The 22,728-nt window shown below is 41.0% G+C and overlaps 1 protein-coding gene and 1 pseudogene across 4 annotated transcripts in view; both read right to left on the bottom strand.

Moving 5' to 3' along the window:
* The window catches only part of SNX11 (sorting nexin 11), a 518,381-nt gene that overhangs the window by 46,658 nt on the left and 448,995 nt on the right, over positions 1-22,728 (bottom strand). The window lies entirely within an intron of this gene.
* On the bottom strand, positions 10,195-10,348 carry LOC122788523 (annotated as a pseudogene).

Below are 22,728 nucleotides of genomic sequence, written 5' to 3'. Positions count from 1 at the left end.
TACCAGGATTGGGCACTTTTTTCCTGGGAATTGTGCACAAAGCAGTCTTTTTTTTATTTTTTAACCTACTCCCATCCATGATATATACTATATAAAATACAGTCTCCATATTAGTGTCATCTTGGTGAGATTTTGTAAAGACAGGGTCCAGCTCATGAAGGAACTCACCAGGACTTGAGGATGAATTAATTTCCTGCAATACTACTATCATTTGCTTGCTGATTTTATTATTTCTCCATTTGGACCTGTAAAGCATAAGAGATGTTTTTCAAGATGGCAAGAAAGTACTGGAAAAAATATTTACTGTGACTGCTTATTTCCTTCCTTTGGGAGTAGCCAATCAGCAGTAAGAGTGAAGGAATGGAAGGAGTCACAACTTTTCAAAGCTGGCCGACTGTTGTTTCCTAGGCACAACCCATATAGCCTAAAAATGGGTCTATATCACTTCATCCAATGCTTAACTGAGCAAATTGCTATTTGTCAAACCCAGTTCAGTGAAAGCTCAATTAAGTGAACGATCAGTTAAGTGAAAAGTTTCCTAGGGAAAAAAACGACTGCACCAGCACACAACCGTAACAAAAACAGCAAAATTTAAAACTCTGCAAAGTGGGGGCCTTCTCCCCCCACACCCCCCAACTACATATATCAACTCTGAGATTGTACTACAGTCGGGAAAAGGGCAAATTCCCGATGATGGCCAACCATGTCCTTGCCCTAAGAAATTTTTCACTTAACAGATTGTTTGCTTAATTGAGCTCTCTCTGAATTGGGTTCGATAAATAGCGATTTGCTCAATTAAGCATTCAACGAAGTGATACAGACCCCCTAAAAGTTACTGTAGCAGTGGAAATGATGAACATTAATAATAATAATGATAGCAAAACATTTGCTTCGTGTGTCAGTAGCTGGTTCCCCAGCCAGCAGCCATTCATTCCCTCCTTTATACTCACAGCCTTTTTACTCCAGCAAAGAGCAGAAAGCCAGCAATCAGCATAGACTGGTGAAGTGCAATGACCTCCTAAACATCAGTGCATTTTGATATATCACTTCTCCTGCCAAGTACCAGAACCCTAGCTAATGTGGCTCATGAGACATTTATATTTTACTTTATCTCTAAGTACCAAAATGAATGTCTTTACTTAAAAAGTAAGAAAAGAAAAAGAGCCCGGGGACCAGTAACAAACGGATGAGGGACCGGCAGCAGTCCATGGACCACACTGAGTAGCATGGAACTAGACCATTTGAGCAATGCTTATCTGTCAATTTGTACCACTCTGGAGAGAAGTGTTGGAATCTCCAAAATAATTAGCAAGTACATTAGACATGGCAGCTCAGAAAGTATGGCTAAATGATAATTAGTTGCTAAAATTTGTTTTTAGTCTGTTTACCGTTCTTTTTTAGAACTCTAAATGTGTTGTACTTTTGGACATATTCTTTAGAAAACATATGAATAAAAGGATCTGTACCAGTTACTGGTGACATAGTCAGTAGAATTTGCAGCGTTTAGCCTAAGAGTTGGAAGCCACATGCATTAGTTCAAAGTACAGTTTCTCACTTCCTTAGCAATACTCCTACCCTTTTGGACAATTACATTTACTGTTCCTTTCCTTCTTTCATTTTACAGGAAAGCTTACAAGTACTATTCTGTAATTCCTGACTGGGAGAGAAAAAAAAAGTCAAGTGTGCTAGGTGGTGCATTACAGAAAAGTGTTCTATTTACATTTGAACAGACAGTGGACATTTCATTTGGTGCACCATGTAATACGAAAGTATTTGAACAGACAGTGGACATTTCATTTGGTGCACCATGTAATAGGAAAGTATTTGAACAGACAGTGGACATTTCATTTGGTGCACCACGTAGTAGGAAAGTATTTGAACAGACAGTGGACATTTCATTTGGTACACCATGTAGTAGGAAAGTATTTGAACAGACAGTGGACATTTCATTTGGTGCACCATGTAGTAGGAAAGTATTTGAACAGATAGTGGACATTTCATTTGGTGCACCATGTAGTGGGAAAGTATTTGAACAGAGAAGGGACATTTCATTTGGTGCACCATATAGTAGGAAAGTTTTTGAACAGACAGTGGACATTTCATTTGGTGCACCATGTAGTAGGAAAGTATTTGAACAGACAGTGGACATTTCATTTGGTGCACCATGTAGTAGGAAAGTATTTGAACAGACAGTGGACATTTCATTTGGTGCACCATGTAGTACAAAAGTATTTGAACAGACAGTGGACATTTCATTTGGTGCACCATGTAAGAGGAAAGTATTTGAACAGACAGTGGACATTTCATTTGGTGCACCATGTAATAGGAAAGTATTTAAACAGACAGTGGACATTTCATTTGGTGCACCATGTAGTAGGAAAGTATTTGAACGGACAGTGGACATTTCATTTGGTGCACCATGTAGTAGGAAAGTATTTGACCAGACAGTGGACATTTCATTTGGTGCACCATGTAATACGAAAGTATTTGAACAGACAGTGGACATTTCATTTGGTGCACCATGTAATAGGAAAGTATTTGAACAGACAGTGGACATTTCATTTGGTGCACCACGTAGTAGGAAAGTATTTGAACAGACAGTGGACATTTCATTTGGTGCATCATGTAATAGGAAAGTATTTGAACAGACAGTGGACATTTCATTTGGTGCACCATGTAACAGGAAAGTATTTGAACAGACAGTGGACATTTCATTTGGCGCACCATGTAGTAGGAAAGTATTTGAACAGACAGTGGACATTGCATTTGGTGCACCATGGAATAGGAAAGTATTTGAACAGACAGTGGACATTTCATTTGGTGTACCATGTAACAGGAAAGTATTTGAACAGACAGTGGACATTTCATTTGGTGCACCATGTAGTAGGAAAGTATTTGAACAGACAGTGGACATTTCATTTGGTGCACCATGGAATAGGAAAGTATTTGAACAGACAGTGGACATTTCATTTGGTGTACCATGTAACAGGAAAGTATTTGAACAGACAGTGGACATTTCATTTGGTGCACCATGTAGTAGGAAAGTATTTGAACAGACAGTGGACATTTCATTTGGTGCACCATGGAATAGGAAAGTATTTGAACAGACAGTGGACATTTCATTGGTGCATCATGTAATAGGAAAGTATTTGAACAGACAGTGGACATTTCATTTGGTGCACCATGGAATAGGAAAGTATTTGAACAGACAGTGGACATTTCATTTGGTGCACCATGTAGTAGGAAAGTAGAACAAGACTATTCTGTGACAGGTAATATGCAGACAGGGGTCACAAAATACCTTTTTCAGCTGATCTAGTGGACAGTGCAGGGCCTGTTGACAAAACTGACAAGACCAGGTGGAGTAGCACTTTTTTATGTATCAGCTCTACTTCTGGAGACTACAAATTCATGTTAGCTAGGATGTACATGCTTCAGCAGAGAACTCTTCCTACCATAATCTCTGGACTCTGTTTCCCCACCCTTTATTTACTGGTACAGTGTTACAGTGACGCTCTCATGGGTCATGGTTTAGGTCAATCTACACCTGAAACTTAAGATGGTCCAGGATGCGTCTCACTGTTAAGCACAGAAAGTGGTTATTTCAAAGATTCAAGCATACTATGGAGTGCCTGCAGATGTGTCAGCAAGCAAGGTACACAACAGAGTATCAATGATAAACAGTTACAGGTCGGGCATTAAAATGAAAATAGCAGTTTGTATCTCCCACATATTGTACTCTTTCAGCATCAGATAAATGATGAAGCTATTTAGTACGAGATCAAGAAATGTGCTTTGCACTTACCAAATGATTCAGACAGAACCCTAGTGCTTGGGGTAAATGCCTCACCACAGGCTGTTCTGAGCAGAGCCACATGGCTAATTATGCTTCTCCCTGGAATGCCTCACTGCACATGGCTAATCATGCTTCTCTCTGGAATGCCTCACTGCCATTTAGCATGGCTGCATAAACAGCCCACCATGTTGCTGCATGTCTTCTTGGTAGGAATGCAAATATGTAAAGATTACCGTGAGGTATATGCCTTCTGTTCACCTTGTGGTAACCTTTCTAAAGTCAGCCCATAATACCCCCTGCTAAAGCTGCGCAAGGGATACATTCTAACCAGTTTTTTTTAGCAGAATTATGCCACAGGGGTAGTGCCATGAAATTCCTTCCATTTCCATAACTACAAGCAATAAATTCCAGCATTCCTCTGTAGAATAACTTTTTAATTAACCTGAGCTTTTGAGGGACCTAGTCAGTGAAACTGCCCAAATAAAACTGTGTGAAACACAAGAATGAGATTGCTATCCAAAATGGGAATTTTCAGTAAAAGTTGTGAATGGCACACTTTTACTCATAAGTTGCACAAGATACAGCATTTGAAAATGACTGCAGAAAGGAAACATGCAGGACTGTGTCATTGACTAGGACTAAAAAGAAAACTGCAGCTTCCCGAAGGCTTCTTTATTTAACCACGAACACACACATACAGCACATTCGTACAATATAGGCTAGATTCGATAACACCTGCACTAAGTGTACACGATCTGTATTCGAGAACACTAAGTGTACACAATCTGTATTCAAGAACACTAAGGGTACACGATCTGTATTCGAGAACACTAAGGGTACACGATCTGTATCCGAGAAGATCACTACCGCATGTCTTGTGCTTTCTAGTCAGTGACAACGATTTCACTAAGTGAACATGTAGTGTATACTTGTGGTAACCTTTATGTATCCCCCCCTCAATATTTAAAATTGCAAGAAAATCAGTAGGAAACCTAAAATTAGAAGAAAAAAGGTATAAGTTATGCTTGTATTGTCTGTTCATTTGGAACAGTCTACACTAAGTGTAGTAATGAATCCCAGGGTATATCTAAAACAGCTTGTAGCCTCAGTACTAATTTTATCACATTACTTTGTTTTATGCTGCTGTGTCCAGTTACAGACAGTCTCAGTTGTAAAACATTTTAAAAGAAGCAAACAACACAAAGACTGAAAGCGCTGCTGTAAACATGTGGCATGTGGCATGTGGCTTTTTTTTAATCACATGGCAAGAGTGATACTTTCCAGTTCACAAGAGGTCTTTTGTGTCACTTCTGTTGCTTACCACGAGACCTTCACATTATTTACTCAATAACTTTGCTCAGTGGAAGTCTAAAAAACATTCAGTATACCTCAATAAAACAAAGCCATAATGTTTTGACTGGTGGAGAAACTTTATAAACAATTTTACATTGCTTACTTATTCCATTTGTAAGCCAAGCAGTCATGCAGGACTGAGAAATAGGGAGAACCTAAAACACATGACACACACGATGCCGAATTTCAGAGATATAAAATAAGGAGAGAGGAGGAGGCTGGAAGGAAGGTAACTCTGGTATAACAGGGAAGAAGACAGGAGATTACCATCGTTAACATTGAAGATGGGAAACTTCATGTTATAAACATTTTATGCACACTACACTCACATAAACAAATATATATAAATGCACACATTTATCTCTATATGGGTATGTTATACAAATGCATGGATATATACATAAGAATAGCACGTACATGCATCCTGGCTCTGTTCTTGTTCACACCCCGACTGTGTCCCCCCGATCTCTAGACTATTACCAACCCCTAACTGTCCAGCTCTCATACCTTATCCTGTAAATAATGTAAATAAATCCTGTCTACATTTATAACTATATGATTTTCATTACTCCTATGTAAATGAAATGTGTAGATTGTTGTATATGTAAATGCAACTTGTTTATTATTATATAACACTCCTGCAGAAATCAAATTGTATTAACCCCTTTCTTGATTTTATTACCTACCGCATGATTCTAAAACCTCATTTCTGCTGTTAAACTGAAATTCTTTTTTCTCTGTAAATTTTTTTGTAATTATTGTAATAGTGGAGCATTTCTCGACGAGCCTCTGCTAAAATTGGGCCCGAGTGCCCAGTTGGACCATCCCAGTAAACAAAAGGCAATAAATACACACACACACACACACACACACACACACACACACACACACACACACGTGTGTACAAGAAGATATACACAAACATATGAAAACATACAGACATTACATGCAGTGAGATGAGCTGCTTTAAGCAACACTGCAGTTTTAAGTGACAGAGTAAAATCAGAGGTACAGGAGCAGATACCGTATACAGGCTGATGAATAAACATGTTACTGTAGCTGATTCACTGCAACTATGATTTTATTTGTACGTTGATGCATTACCTGTTTTATCATTGTACGGCATACTGGGAAGAATCCTAATAAAACTCTGAATGTTGCACTCTGTGACTGTGTTCTGATTCATGCTCTTAGTGAAAATGAGGACACGATTGTCTCCAAAATCCTACAGAAGGACCATCAGTAAAAGGAGCCTGGTCATACTGATAACTACGCCAAATGCGATCTGTAAGGCAGTTCCTGACCCATGTATAGGTCACATACACGTTGAGGGTTAAATTACTTAACAGCAGTTCCTGGTTAAGGAATAAGAAGGTATGCAAATGGAGGACACACCTAGTCCAAGCAAATTTGAAAGAATCCACCAAGGAAGCAAGGGCCATGTAATAAAACTGTGTCTGCACAACGTGTCCCATTAAAATAATCTAAATGTTCAACAAGAGGCTACGTGATTTAACAAATCTGACAGCTTACAACAAAAAAGGTCTTAAGATTTTAGCTAAGAGGGTCAGAGTCCATATAGGCTTGTAAACTACCATACCTAGAAGTTTACCCCCTCCCTTATGTAAAAGAACAGAAGTAACTTTTCAGAAAGCAGATTGCTGATGACTGGTAATTGAGATATGCTGGTATGTGAGCAACTAGCTAATGCCCCACATAATGTGACAACAATTAGTTAATGCACCATATAATGAGACAACAACTAGTTAATACACAGCATATTGGAACAACAATTAGTTAATACACCACATGGCACTTCTAGTTTACAAGTTAACCTTTCCTCTCTACTGTTTCTGCTGCTTCTCATTAAAATTTCACATCTAAATTACTTACTCAGTATCTTTAAAACAGGTAAATAAGCAATGCAATGGGCAGTGCGTCACTTTTGCACCAAGTAATGGGGCAGTGACTGGCTAATGAGCTACATGGTCAGACAGAACACCAGTACCCTGATACAGTCCAGAATGTACAGCCAGATGAGGGAGGAGAGGAGACATAACATACTACAGTCCAGAATGTACAGCCAGATGAGGGAGGAGAGGAGACATAACATACTACAGTCCAGAATGTAAAGCCAGATGAGGGAGGAAAGGAGACATAACATACTACAGTCCAGAATGCAAAGCTAGATGAGGGAGGAGAGGAGACAAAGTACTACTGTGGCAAGCCATGCTTTGCAAGAACACCCTTCTATGGCCAACAAGAAAGACACTGTGTGAGGTCAGGGTGCACGTTCAGAGGAAGCAGTGGTTTGTGGTCTGCTCTGGAAAATAGGAAGACAATGAACAGTCATCTAAACAGGTTACCTTGCAGCAAGTCTGAGAATCTGGTAGTGATATTGGTACAGCCATCATAGTGTATTACCATCTTAGGACTAAACACTTCTTAGGACCAGTGTCTCTACATGGGATAACACAACAACAGTGTGCCTTTAGCCATTACACTGTGACATGGGCAAGACTGACAGCCCACAATGTCCGTACTACAAACAATAAAGGAAATGGACAAAAAAGACATAAAAGACTTACTTTACTTCTTAGCTCCACAGGCATACAGGGATAAAGCCCAGGCTATAATCTTGATGACCAGTTCAATAAGCATTTTTATTTCTGAAATTCTGCATCATGTGTGCGATGTGTTTTAGGGGGATGTGCGATGTGTTTTGGGGAGCAACGAGGAGTAATAAGGCTTTACTTGCTCACCTCTCTGCAAGGGGTTGGCTGGGGATTATATGCCGATTCTAAGGCCCTGGTGAAGATAAGGCGCGTAAGTGGATCCCAGGCTAAGGCATGTGGGTCATCTTTGAGGCAGCACTGTCTTTTAACCCAGGGAAGAAGCTCCTCAATGGCCACACCTCATGGCACGCTTAGCATCATAATGTAATGGCAACAGAACTCCATCTCCATAGAGATATTGTAGCCCTCCAGTCTTTATCAGTGCGATTCATGTTACCGGTACTGGAGGGGGCAGCTGGCTAGCCTGTCCAATAAGTATTACTTAATGTGAGAGGACCCACACAGGGTGCTTTGCTGTCAGGAAGGTGAGCAGAACTTAACCAGCCATATGGTACCTGGAACTGCAGAAAAAAAAATATTTCTTGACACCATGGCATAACAACCAACATCAGACACTGCAGTACTCAGAAATATCTACTGTAAATACCGGTTCCCTAGCACACGATACTTTGTATCTGCTAGGAACCACACAAGGTGTTCATGGTAATTTGTTCAATGAACAATACTGCAAATCAATATCACTGAAAGCCAGTTTCAACAAATGTTAACTTGGCCTTTTGTCCCACTGCTGAATGACCACAGAGTTAGTTTATACAACAGTTGGGTGTAAAAAGCAAATAAACACCTTCACAGACTGAAAACCACAAAAACGAGCACCAGCAGCCAAATCCAAAGCAAACGAAGTTTAATAGATAACGTAAGTACCAAAAACGCTTTCGGAGAGCTCAATGTCCCTCCTTCCTCAGACAAATTTTAAAAACAGCTTGCAATCACATTTATACCATTTAACCTCAATTAAGTAATCAAACAATTTTAATTAATTACATTAAATCAATGACAAGCATATAAAAATAGCTTACTACCACAATAAGTAAATAAGTCAATATTGCCACACTCTGTTCCTCATCCTTGCCATAAAATATTGTGTGCATGTGAATGCATGTGAAATTGTGGGCGTCCACATACTAAAACACTCATAATTCATTCTTAACATCAAGATATAAATATATATAAATATAAATATGTGTAAATATGTGTAAAAAAAACCCCACCCCCACACGCGCGCGCACACACACACACACACACCCATACACTCAAACTCAGAAAAAAACTTAAAATATTAAAATATTTAAAATAAACAGAAGGGCATATTTGATAACAAGAATAAATGCAGAAAAAAATTGCTTTTAACAATACCATAAACTATGTTAAACAATAAGACCTCATTAAATTAAAATAAAAAAACAAAAGTAAAAGCAAGCGTTCTTCTTAACATTATACACATACAGCAACTAGTTAAATTCCACACATAAAAAGGGGCTACCTTTTCAAAGATAACAATTTCAAAACACAAGAGATGGAAACGTACTCATTTAGACCTGGGTGCATATATGCCCCAGTACGGATCTGCCAGGCCAATTCATTATTATCTAAATGGATAGGAGGGACATTGAGCTCTCCGAAAGCGTTTTTGGTGCTTACGTTATCTATTAAACTTCGTTTGCTTTGGATTTGGCTGCTGGTGCTCGTTTTTGTGGTTTACAAGAGTTGGGTGTGACAGGCCCACTTGGGGAAATGCAGGAGGGCTTGCCCCTCCCTATGCAAAGAAAAAAAAAACATGTTTTGTGTTTTGCTGAAAGTAGCATCTTGCACTACTGTTTATCGGAGAAATTTTATCTGCTAGATCATCGTGAACCCACAGCGGTTATCTTCTACTTGCTTGGGATATAGGTTGCTTTAAATCTAGCAGCCTTTAACATTTTGTGGTCTTACGGAAATGAAGAGAGAGCTGTTGATAGACAACTCCTGATTTTTCAGACATACTCCACCAATTTATAGCTGACCCCGAGGTATAGCAAGGGTGGAATGAAGGAGGCAGCTGACAGGTGCAAAGTGTTAGGGACACAAGCAGCAAATGCTGGTGTAGTGCTGGCATTCAGCTTCCGAGCTTCACATGTGATATAATATGTAGAGCAGTAACACTTGTTTTTGTCCTCAAGTTAAAGTCTGGGGGAAGTGTGCACTGAAGAACAGTACAGGATGTCAGAATACCTAGCTAGCTCTGACTTGTCCTACTCTTTGGGACAGTGTTTACATATAGATTTTTGACTCAGGTGTATATAGTGAAGACAACCATGAAGGCCGTATGCACTTCCTGATTTGCACATGCTGTGAAGAAGACATAATGCCTTCTTTAGAGCTGCAGCCATTTTATTTATTTATTTATTTATTTTACTTTTTATAATTATGCATAAATTATAAATTTATAAACCATAAATTATGCGGTTGAGTATCCTGCATTTGAGGACATCACAGGGGTCAACCCATTCGGTGTGCAATGAATGAGCATCACCCTGGGAAAACCACCTTCTTGATCATGGTATCTCCCCTGCCAGGTAAGTAACCTTCTGTTAGCAAACAGTATCCATAACTGATCAATACTGTGTGTTTGTTAATTTAAACTCTGACCACAGTAGCCTACTGATACAAGGTTATCCCGTTTTTCCACCTGAGAAATGGTTAAGAAATTACTTACAGTTTCAGAGCAGTCCTTGGTCAATTCTGATTGTTTCTTAAACACAAACTTGTCTTTGCTTTGGCTCATTAGCAGCAGTACAAAAGAACTGCCTGCTCACACCCTTGTCCTCCCCTCCCCCTTCCCTGTTTATTACTTTAAGCCAGTCCCAAAGTTAATAAATACCACCTGTGGCAGGCACCATTTTAAAACTACAACCACCCTTTGTCACTATCATATGTTCATTTATCAGTTTACTCTGTTACCTGATCGTTTCCAGCCCCCTCATAGGTCTCTACCCGCTTCGCTCCCCACCCTGCCCCCTATTCACTCCAGCCCCCAGTGGTCCTACCTTTATTACACTCACAAACCCCTCCCATCTTTCCAATAGCCAACCACAGCGCTAACCCCAACACTACCTCCTCCATTTTCCCACTATCACACCTCCTCAACTAACATGTACAGGCATACCTTACCTATGCTCACTGCATGCACTCTCCTTGCATATCTTACATCCTACCAAAGCTCCATCATTCACCACTCTACCACTACCACTGTACTACTATTCACACCACCACTCATGTCTCACCCTCACTCAGCTCCCCTCCCACCAACGCAAGAACCATCCCTATGCACCCCCCGCATATTCTACAAACAATATTACTCAAACATAAAGCATCCCTGCAACTTAACATAATAACCCTCCCACCATACCTATTACCCACAGAGCACAATCATAAAGTTTCCCTAATAAACAAACACATTAAAAAACTGAGAAAACGAATAACCTCATGCATATCAAAACTAGCCCTAAGTGGAGACATCCACCCCAACCCTAGCCCTACCACCTCCAACCCCAATCCTCATAATCAGACTAGAAACCACAACCTCTCCCATATCACAGCCAATAGAAAGCCAAGTGACTTCCTTCTACTAAGCCAAAATATTAGAAGTATATCCAACAAAGTCCATGAACTCCATGCCACCATAGACTTGTACTCCCCAGATATAGTCATCCTGACAGAAACCTGGCTAAAACCTCACATTACCAGTGAAGAAATACTCCCCACAGGTTATGGCATACTAAGAGTAGACCGGCTAAACAAGAAAGGAGGCGGTGTAGCTATAATATTTAAACAGCATCTAAACATCCAGATCTTAAAATCATCAGCTCCACAAATAGGCAATGAAGAAATAATATATACCAACCTCAAAATAAACCAAAACAAAACCATCAACATAATTGGATGCTATTTCCCACCTAGCCAAAACATCCCTCCACTAGAAAACCTCCTCAGCTGGTCTACCCACCATCTCCCCCAAGAAACTATCATTTTAGGTGATTTCAATATTGACTGACAATCCTGTTCTGGCAACCATCCAATCCATCATGTAAACCTTCATGGCTTCACCCAACTAGTCCAGTCTCCAACCAGGATAAATAAAAACTCCAGCAAGCACACTACCCTGGATTGGATACTAGTCAGTAAGAGCCCCCAGTCATATATAACAGGCTGCTTATCAGATAGCCTCAGTGATCACTCCCCAACATTCCTTCTAAAAAAATACCTATACCAAGCTAAACCTGTCATCCACAATACGTAAAAAACTAAACTTTAACCCACTCACATTTATGTCATCCCTCAAAGAATGTAACTGGCATCCCCTAAAGTACCTCAGTCTTGATGACGCAGTTAAATTTTTTAATACTACCTTCCTGCGCATCCTTAATTACCATGCCCCCATAAGACTTTCCAGAACAAAAGCACAACCCTCCCCATGGCTACAGAAAACCAGTAAGTCAGAAATGAAAAACAGGGATAAAGCCTGGGAGCACTGGCGCAAAACCAAAACCCCCTCAACTAGACAGAAATTCCTAGAACTATGCAATAGAGTTAAAAAGCTAATAAAACAGGACAAATTCCAATACTACCAGTCTGCCCTAGACTCCTCCCAACACAGTACCAAACAATTCTGATAAACTCCATCCTCCACCCAGGTAAAGTCAGTACCCCCCCTTCTAACATCTCCCACTCCTCCAGAAATATTGCTACCTCATTCAACACACACTTCACACAAACCATACTATCACTAGCTAAACAACACAACCCCCCTCCCCTCCAACCCACACCTTCAACTAGTAATCTCCCCACTGCCTTCTCTTTTTCTCCTGTACCTACCTCCAACATAAAAAAACTCTTAACTAAACTTAAGCCCACCAAATTAGCAGCAGACAACCTCCCAGGTGAATACCTACAAATCGCAGCTGATGCTCTGGTCTACCCAGTATCCATCTTGATTAACCGATCTCTGTCAGAAAGTTACGTTCCCACACTGTGGAAAGTATCACATATAATTCCCCTCCACAAGGCGGCCCTCCACAGAACTAACCAATTACCCCATAGCTATTCTCTCTCCACTCTCCAAAATACTAGAGAGATGCATACATTCTCAGGTCTCAGACTACCTCCTTACTAACAACCTCCTTTCCAATACTCAGCATGGTTTCCGACCAAACCATAGCACCACCACTGCCTTACTCTCCTTTACTAACACTATCCTTCAGCATAAAAACAATGGCTATCTCTCCTCTGCTACTTTCCTAGACCTATCTAAAGCATTTGACATGGTCCCACACAAACAACTCATCTCTGTCCTCAATAACCTATCCTTCTCTCAATCAGTCACCAACTGGATCCATCCTTGGAGCCCTATCTTCTCTGTTTTCACCAATAATCCACCAAACATGGCACACTCATACAATACGCAGATGACTCAACCATCATCTGCTCAGCCCAGTCCCTACCCAAATTGCAAAAATTCACACAGGAAGCATTTTCCTCTGTTGAAATGTGGTTATCCGATGCCCAGTTAATACTCAACCCAAACAAAACTAAACTACTCATCTTCCAACTCACCAAACATACTCAAAACAACTTTCACTTTAACATCACAGCAAAAGACAACACCACTATATACCCAACTGAACACACCAAATTGCTAGGAGTGGAAATAGACAATAAACTAAAATTTTACATTCACATATCAATGACCATAAAAAAGTCCACAAAAAAACTTGGAGCGTTATACAGAAATAAGCAACTTCTCACCAAAGCAGCAAAGATTTCAATAGCAAATTCCCACCTTATCTCCACCCTACTGTATGCCTCTCCAATATATACCAACCTAAGGCAATGCGATCTAAACAAGCTAGAGACCTGCTACAACAAAATCACCAAATTCGCCACAGGGGCATCCTACCGTAGTCACCACTGTCTCTCACTTGCTGAACTGGGCTGGCTTGAACTCCCTCACCTCCTTCAATGGTATCAACTATCACTCGCCCACAAACTAGTAAACCATCCACTAAATGTCCCATCCCTCCAGAATCTACTCCAACCCTATCGCACCACCAGACCACTAAGATCCAGCAACACAAATCATTTGCAGATCACTAAAGCCAATAACTCTGCTGGTGAAGCACTATTCTCTTGCGCCACAGCCAAATTATGGAACTCCCTCCCACCCACAATTACCTCCTTACCATCATGCACCCACTTCAAAACTTTACTAAAAGCATACCTAAAAACATGCTGGCTATGCCCTCGCAACTCCCACTCTAATATCACCCACCCCATCCAACCACTACCTTTCTTTCTACCCCACTAACTACGTTGATTATAGCAAGCTCAGATGCTCATAAGCCTAGTACTTATTACACAGCAGGAACTTCTCATTGTAATATTTGTTAATGTCTGTTATGTACTTTGCAGATAAAGATTCTAGTTGTCTACTGATGTACTATGTTCTTCATTTGTAAATATGTTTGTAAGTAATTGCTATGTTAAATTGTTAACCGCTATGTAATCCAATGTAACTACTGTCTGTTTATTTTAACTGTGGAGCTTTTCTCCCTGGGCCTCTGCTGAAAATGGACCTACGTCCAGTCGGACACTCCCGGTCAACAAATGTAAATAAATAAATAAATAAATAAAGATATACTTTAAGAAGACCAACGTCCAATTAAGAACACTTAAGCTAAACATCAGTATGGTTAATTCTTTTAAAGGAAGCTAATGCTTTTGTAAAAATGTATGATGTACTGGGCTCCATTTGACCTAAAACAAAGGGCATACTTAGATGTCCTTGAATCACAGAGGAGGGTCATTACTTAGTTGTTTAGTATTACCTTTCAGTTCTATGATTGGAATTTAATTATTTGAAAATGAAAATGATGATGATGTCTACATTAGTCACAAAACACACAGAATTAACAGACAGAAATTACTATTTATACCCATACTTTCCTGTCTAAACTGGCAACAACAACATAACTGCATACTGGGTTTTTATACACACACATATATATATATATATATATATATATATATATATATATATATATATACGGATCTAGGACTATTGAACGAAAGTTCAATAGTCCAAATCCACAATCACCGAACACACTTTAACGAAAGTGCTTTCACCAAAAAAGCGCTTTCGTTAAAGTGTGTTTAAAAAAAAAGTAAAATGTTACTTTTACATTTTTGCAGGGGGGCAAGCCCCTGCACCCCCACACCCCTACTTAAATATTCTCACTCCGGTGCACTACAATGGGGAAAAGAATTTTCCCTATCCCCACTGTAGTGCGATCTCATAACAAACATACGCCGAAAGTGCCTTTATGTGAAAAGCACTTTCGCGCAAGTATGCCCGGCCGACTCTGTTTCGGTTATGTTGCCGTTCGGCGATTCGTACGGATCCCATATTTTATATATATATATATATATATATATATATATATATATATATATATGTATATAAACCTTTCCTTAATGTTCTTGTTAACCCATCTGTATTACACAGAGGGAATACAGCCCTGACTACAGGTCACAGTGACCTGGGTTAGATTACAGCACCCAAATACCAGATGGTGTGAACACGTGACTGGTGACTGGCTTACCTACTGTGATGCTGGTGGTGGGGGTAATTGGGTGTGTTCCATCTTTGTGGTCTGAGGGGACTGAAACTGAACCGGCAGAGAAGAAGTGACTACACCCACATCCATCTCATATCCAGTAGACTCCTGTTTACCCACCAACATCACCATCACCTCCACAACCACCAGATGCAGGCTATGGACAGAGCCAGGGTAGCTGAAATGAATAAGTCTGAGGGCACAGGGTGGGGGGCATACATGGTAGAATGAGTGATAGAAAAACAAAGTAAAAAATAAATTGTCTACTATAACAAAAACACTCACCAGTATGATACATTACTAGTAGAATAACTGTCTACAAACAACGAATTTCTGTCCAGAGAATATATGTAACCACAAGTAATAAAAAGTCAGCATTAAGGAATACAGATACTCAAATTTTGAGAAATTTAAATTCCAAAAGTTGTACTTCCAGCTCATGCATACGTCTTTTACCCCGTTAGAGCTTTTCTGAGTCCAGCACCCTTAACACTGTCACCCGTACATGTCCACAGCTAGTGGGGTTTGGCTTTAATGGCCTGAATGCAACTATAAAGACTTAAAAAGTAAGACATCATGGACATTCAGAAGCCAAGTAGCTGGAACACTTGATGTCTTTAAAGGGTCATTTGCATATATCCCATGGGCCTGGGCTCCACTACAGCAGGTTTAAGGTATTACATAGTGAAAACTCTAGCTTGCCTGGGTTTTTTTGCAGTTTTTACAGTTTTTTTCAGCTGTACAAGCCAGGCCAATGACTTTCTTCCTAGTTCTTGATGGTCTTGTTCAAGAGCTAGGACTATTCATTCTCCGGGCAAGGCAAGAGCCCTATAACCCATGCATTCCCCAAATGCAACAGCCACGACCTGGGGAATAGGCCAGCCCACTAAATTATACAACCTGCCCCCTCCCATACCCTGATCTAAGCCTTCATATTTGATGCTACACAAAAGCCTTGTCCACCTACATGTCTCCACAGACTCCCAGTATCACTACCCTATGCTATCTGCATGAGAAACCTGACCCAACTACTACCGGCTGTACCACAAACTGCCAGCTCACTACCGTGTCTTATCTCTGGCTGACTCGACTACTACGACTACTACTGTCTGTACCACAAACTACCAGCTCACTACAGTGTCTTATTTTTGGCTGACCCAACTACTACCAGCTATACCACAAACTACCAGCTCACTACCGTGTCTTATTTGTGGCTGACCCAACTACTACCGGCTGTACCACAAACTACCAGCTCACTACTGTGTCTTATTTGTGGCTGACCCAACTACTACCGGCTGTACCACAAACTACCAGCTCTCTACCATGTCTTATCTGTGGCTGACCAAACAGCTACTACTGACTGTACTACAGACTGCTAGTTGGGGTCTGCAGTAGAGATAACCTCATGATTTCATCCTCCTGCTGTGAGCATTGACTGCCCACTCCTACTCATGCTGCTAGCAGAAGACAGGTCATCTGACACAGTCAGGGGTTTATGCCTTGTAAATAAGCTGTCCTTATGCAGTAACCTGTTGACTTGAGGAACAAATTACATTAGGTTATGTGCACACAGAAACTGTGGGTAACTAATCTCAGCCATCCTAGCAGTTGATGTTTAGATTTCAGTGGAATTAGATTATCTATTTAAACAGAAAAAGAAAAAAAAAGAAAGAAAAATGTCTCAGTGCTAACTTTACACAATGGAGGTCAACTGAGTTCAAGAAACAGGCTCATGACATCAGCAGATGGGGGTCACAAAATGAGATCTCATAGACTACAGATCTTTCTCCAGTAAAGTATCCAAAATTCCAAGTCATGATCAATAGAGATATAGTAAACCTCCAACTCTGGACCCAATTCAGTTTGGTTTCGTCAAGAGCAGATCATGCCTATTCAACCTGGTGGACTTCTTTGAGAAGGTCACCAAAGCAATGGATGAGGGCAAAATCATTCATACTGCCTACCTTGAGCTGGCCAAGCCATTTGACATAATACCCCACTCAGGTATTGTTGACAAACTCAAGAGGTTAGGTACAAACCCATATGTCACCCAGTGGATAGCCAGCTGGCTCACAGACAGGACCCAGGAAGCTAGAACCGGGAGTCCACCTCCACAAAGACGCCAGTCATAAGTGGAGTCCCTCAGGGATCAGTCCTTGGAACGCTCCTTTTTGTCATTTACTTCTCAGAAGTCAAGGCCAATGTCAGTGGTCTCTGGGTGACTAAATTTGCAGATGATTGCAAATTAGGAGCTGTCATTGAATCTCACACTGACACAACAGTTTTCCAGGAGGGGCTGACAGAGAAAAACAACTGGTGTCAGAGCCATGGACTAAAACTAAATGCTAAGAAATGCATAATAGTATTCTTTAGGAAATCATCCATCCCTGGTAACTATCATACTGACAACACACAAGGTTTCTCATCTAGAAAGAAAGAGGTCATTGTTCTCCTCTACACATCACTCATTAGACCCATTACAGAGTACAACGCCCCTTTTGGTATGTACCTCACAAGCCATTTACAACAACTGGAAAGGCCACAAAAACACCTCACAAAGAGGATTACTGGCCTCAAACATATGCCTTATGCATACGGTCTCAAAAAACTCCAGCTTTACTCCGTCGCATATCGCCTACTCAGAGGCGATCTCTGCCTAACATACAAAGCTATGTCAAACCCAGAGCTGTTGGACATGCTCCACTTAAAGAAATCCCAATCCCTCTGAGCTACATGCTCTAGGGACCTAAACCTTGTCACCACAATAAACAGAACATGCTGGAGGGATAGATTCCTGTCCCAGAGACTTCCCATACTCTGGAACAGACTACCTATCTATGTCAAACAGAGCTCCTCATTAGCACTCTTCAAGAAAAATCTTGATGATTGGATGGGTAATAGGAAATTCACCCCGGGGATCACTTCTGTGGTTCTGCTTAACAGGGGCACAGGAAAATAATTTTCTTGGGTGGCGAAAGCCAGGGTACCTTTTTGGCTAGGCTTGTAAAGGCCCTAGAGCCAATAGCCTAGTAGCTACCTATGAACACACCCCTTAGTGTTGACCCAGTAGTCAGGGACTTAGGGACATACATAGATAGTAATCTAGCATTTAATCATCACGTATCTACAGTGGTGAGGAAATCATTCTATGCTGCTCAACTTATAAACAAAGGTATGACATTTAAGTCCAAGGAAGTCATTGTTCCACTGTATTTGACATTCATCAGCCCTATCACTGAGTACAATGCCCCCTTTGGTATGTACCTAATCAGGCATATCCAACAGTTGGAATGTCCACAGAGGTTCCTCACTAAAAGAATACAAGGCATAAGTAACATGTCCTGTGCATACTGCCTCAAGGCCCTATCCCTGTATTCTGTCTCCTGCAGGCTTTTGAGGGGAGATCTATGCCTGGCATACAGGGCATTGTCAGACCCAACTCTGATGGACCTCCTGCATATCCACAAAACAAACACCATCAGAATTATCTGTTCTAAAGACTTAAATATTGCCTGTGATATAAACAGGACCTGGTGGAGAGATAGGTATGTATCCCAGAGACTACCCCATCTATGGAACAAGCTTCCCATCCATGTGAAGCAAAGTTCCTCTCAAACGCAATTCAAGTGCAACTTGGACAACTGGATGGGAAACCAGAAATTCATCCCTGGTTTGGCAGGTATGTCTCTAATCAACACAGGTAACCTGTAAATGGTTAATCTCCCAGGCCCATGCTTAGACTTATCAAGGGTATCAGAACTTGTCAGAGATTTGGGATGCATGGCTAGGCTTAAAAAGGCCCTTGTGGTCATTAGCCTAGAAGTGTCTCAATAAAAACGGTCGCTCTGTCTCACGTGTAGTGCCTGCTCTGTCCCACAAAAAGTTTCTGCTTACTACAACGACACACATTCTAAGCAGTATCTTGAAAGAAACTCAAATATAATTCAGCTGTGTGATACACTTTCTCTCGCTCTCTCTCTCTAATTGAGGATACATAGTGACTTCTGTTTTCCTGTTTATTATATGTTGTTATAGAATCTACAGAGATGTTTCTAGGTCAGCTACCACTTTAGCAATTCATAGACTGACAATCCCCCCCAAACAAAGTTGAGAGGTAGGAATAACTAACTAAATAAAGCTGTCCACGGTTCAGATGTGAGGACCAATAAAAAGCAACAGCTATTTTATCTCTTCAGGAACTGTAGCAAGGAGCTAGCATAAACACACACTCACTCACTCACACACACACTCTCTCACACACACACTCTCTCACACACACTCTCTCACACACACTCTCTCACACACACTCTCTCACACACACTCTCTCACACACACTCTCTCACACACTCTCTCACACACACTCTCTCACACACACACTCTCACACACACACTCACACACACGCACTCACACACACACGCACACGCACACGCACACACACACACACACACACACACACACACACACACACACACACACACACACACACTGCAAGCAGATCATTTAAGCATTCGTCAATGAGACTGTGAGTGCTTAAATGACTAGCAATACTGCCACCCAGCTAACAATAAGTGAACAAGTGACTTGCAGGGAACTGGTCAGCACAATCCCCTGAAGTGCCAATTATGCCGCCTAACAGCTGATGAGAGTTTATTTTGGTACATGTAGTGACCATAACTTCATACTCTGCTTTCCATTTCCTAATAGCGCACTTACGTTCCTTGCTGGCATGTTTCAGTGTGGTCTTGCGGTAGGGAGATGGGATTTGTTACAACATTTAATTGTTTTCCTTCCTTTGTTACAATTTATCGATACTGGAATTCCCCCAGAGAGCTATATTCACCAGTTTATCATTGTACAGACTTTTCTGCATAACTGTTTAGGAGTTGGTAACAGACGTGACTGTATCAGCCCTTGCATTTCTGTCAAATTGCAGAGGATTGGAATTTTTCATGGTTCTTCTACAAGCTGGGGTACGTTTGATCTAGACAGGTCCCAAAAGACTGTCTCATTTGTTGGTGGGGTCACACCACTAGGCCTAACAGAGAAGATGACCAATTTGTGGTCAAACTGTACCAAGGATGAGGGATGGGGTAATAAGGGCCAAGTAAAGGATATTAGAGTCTGCAGAGAGTAGTTCTGTAATCGGCTTCAGTCCACTGGTATTGTCAAAGTCTAGAAAATGCTGAGCAAACCCATTTGTAGAAGTGTGAGTGTGCTGACAGATGCCTGGGTAATTGAAACCCCCTAAACACGAAGGTATTTGGTTTGATATTTCTCCTCTTAATGGTATTAAGGTAATTTCCATGATCTTTAATGGAAGTTGATGGGGATCTGTAGCTAGCAGTGAAGCAGTAGCTGAATTTGCTAAGGGTGACTTGAAACTCCAGGAGCTCCACTTGAGGGTCATGGGTAATTTGATGTGAGGTAATAGTATTTCTGACAACTATAGATACTCGCCTACAGTTACCCAAAGGCTGGAAGGCTTGATAGGTGCTAAGCCCTGGTCTAGAGGGAGTTCTCTTACTGCAATGAAACCATGCCTTAGTAACTTACTCAAATCTGAATGTGTTTGAGTTGCAGGAGGGCCTCAAGTTCTGGAACCTTGCTATTTAAATTCCTATTACTCAGTAGCACCACCAGGCTGTTGTCTGAATTTGAGTTTGCTATGCAGGAATGTCCAGCAAGGAGACTCTGTCTAAAAAGGCACTGTGTGGGTGGAAAATGTATGCAGATGGCATGGTAAGGTGTTAGCCATCCCTAGCAAAACAGGATGGCTCATCTACCATCTCATTCGAGGCCGAGATATGCTGGACTTACGTAGAATGATACCAAGAATTTAGCCAATTGTTAAACCCAATTACCTTGTCTTAGTATCTAGTGAATGCAAGATATTACTCAAAACCAGTATCTTTCTTAACTCTAACTCACAGACAGAAGGTTTTTTCATATTTCTCTGCATGTCCCTCTGGGTGGAGTATCACAGATCACTCACCCTAATGTGGTCATTATTATATTTTGTCTGTTTAAGAGACCTTATGTCCCTTGTGACTTTCTGGATCCTGGCAGCAGACAAGGAGGTTACAGTCACCCTATTCGTGTCCAGCACGGTGAGTATGGAGCCTGCATATCTAACTATAGACTGACCTCTGATTAAAACATGTCCATTTATGGAAGCAAACTAAGTGGCCCTTATGGGTTTAAGCTGGGTCTCCTGGAGAATCCTGGATGAGCTTTGTGACTCTGCAGTATGTATGAGTGCAGAATTAGTACATGTTGCCTTGCGCAGGAGACTGGAGTCACTTAGTGTATGCTTTGGCAACATTTTCTTTCCAGCTGCAGCAAATGTTATGTTATTAGTGATGCGTTGTGGAGGAATGGTGCTTACTGATAATGGGCTAATGTCATAAGCTTGCTTCCATGTTTCTTAAATATTTACATCTCTCACAGGTTGTAGTATCAATTGACAGAACAGTGAACACTCAGCATAAAGTAGTTGGTACCCTACCTTAGAACACATGCGGTCAGCCTGGCCACAGATGGGGTTTGAGCAGAACTGCTAAGTCGCATCACCAGAGTGTGGAGGACGAAGGCTTGTTGTAGTACTGAAAAGTTACAGGGAGGCCTCTGCAGTAAACTCTGAAGAATTATTGAGGATATATTACGGGTGATACACTAAGTTAGGCTAGATGGTAGATAACAGTACACTAGTTACTGAAAATAAAGAAATAGGTTTGCCAAGATGAACAGGCATGATTTATTCATTATAGGTTCATAGGTTCATACTAGGCTATCTGCCCTAGGGCATTTATAAGCCTAGCCAGAATGTGTTTGGCTTTCGCCACCCATTTTAAATTTATTTTGCTATGCCCTTTTTCGAGGTTAGTATACTGTGCCTCTATCTAACAGTGACACAGAAGTGATACCCGGGGTAAACCTACGATCTCCCATCCACTCAAGATTCCTCTTGAAGAGAGTCAATGAGGGACTCTGCCTAACCTGGACTGGGATTTTATTCCAGAGGGAAGGGAGCCTCTGGGTTATGAATCTGTCCCTCCAGCATGTCCTATTTATTTCAGTGCTGAGGTTCAAGTCTCTCGAGCGCGTAGCTCGATGGGATTTGGATTTTCTGAAGTGCAGCATGTCCATTAATTCCGGGTTGGACATGGCTTTATACATCAGGCACAGATCGCCTCTGAACAGGTGGTTTGCCACTAAGTACAGCTGGAGTTTCTTTAACCGGGCAGCATATGACATCTGTTTGAGCCCTTTGATCCTCTTGGTGAGGTACTT

The sequence above is a fragment of the Protopterus annectens genome, chromosome 13.part0, assembly GCF_019279795.1.
Source record: "Protopterus annectens isolate FY-2018-M chromosome 13.part0, PAN1.0, whole genome shotgun sequence".
NCBI lineage: Eukaryota > Metazoa > Chordata > Ceratodontiformes > Protopteridae > Protopterus > Protopterus annectens.
Note: the sequence above shows the minus strand (reverse complement) of the source record. Positions and strands in the feature narration are given on the sequence as shown.